The sequence below is a fragment of the Nicotiana attenuata genome, unplaced genomic scaffold (assembly GCF_001879085.1).
Source record: "Nicotiana attenuata strain UT unplaced genomic scaffold, NIATTr2, whole genome shotgun sequence".
In the NCBI taxonomy this organism is placed as follows: domain Eukaryota; kingdom Viridiplantae; phylum Streptophyta; class Magnoliopsida; order Solanales; family Solanaceae; genus Nicotiana; species Nicotiana attenuata.
The window spans coordinates 282884-283970 of NW_017671273.1; positions in this window are offsets into that span (position 1 = coordinate 282884).

Genomic DNA, 1087 nt, shown 5'->3' on the forward strand with positions numbered 1-1087 from the left:
GAGGTGACGGGTGCGTATATGTGCTAATTGTTGAAAATCTGGTTTTCATTAAGTAACTATAATTGTGTATTTCTTCCCTATTTACACTACTTCAAATTTAAGCCTACTGTTAGCTTAGGAAAGCAGGTCTTAATGACTCAATTGTTTTACTTGTTCAAATTGTTTGATCTGAATTCTGTGCAGCATGCTAGGTTAGAAATACCTGTTTACCTTGGTATGAAGTTTGATTGAATTGAATATTGTTCGTGTTGTTGCTGTGTGTTTACTTTGGGACTACGGGCGATTTCCCGGTAGATCCCCCTTGCCTATTTATTTGGGACTACGGATTGATATTCCGGTAGATTCCCCCCTGCACAGTTATATGGAACTACAGGACTGCAGCCGGTAGATTCCCCCCTGCACAGTTATATGGAACTACAGGACTGCAGCCGGTAGATTCCCCCAGTACTGAGTATTTACATTTGGGACTACGGATCGGGTTTCCGGTAGATCCCCGTGCACTATGTGTTGGACTACGGGAAGACACCCGGGATATCCGCTGATATTTACATTTGGAGACTACAGGACGGTATCCTGGTAGATTCCCGGTTGCTATATCTGTGTTGAGCTGTATTCTTTCTGTGATGTTTTTCTTCTATTGTAATTGTGTTATTCTTATTATTATACTGTGTTACTTCACACTGTTCCTTTTCCTTATATATATGTATATGACCGGTAGGGCCCTGACCTTCCTCGTCACTACTCGACCGAGTTAGGCTTGGCACTTACTGGGTACCACTGTGGTGTACTCATGCCCTTTCCTGCACATGTTTTTCGTTTGCAGATCCAGGTTGTTCGACTTGGCCCTACCATCTTGAGGCGAGGTGATTCTTCAGAGACTTTGAGGTATATCTACCGCGTCCGCAGATCAATGAGTCCCTCTCCATTCTCTCTCTTGTAGTTATAGCCCTTCTGTATTTCTTTTGATTTAGACATTTTGGACTTAGAACACTATGCAGTATCCACCGCTTGTGATTCATGAGTTTCCAGGTTTTGGGAATTGTTCAGTTTTTGATATTGTATTGGTTTATGCCGAGCGGCATCTTAA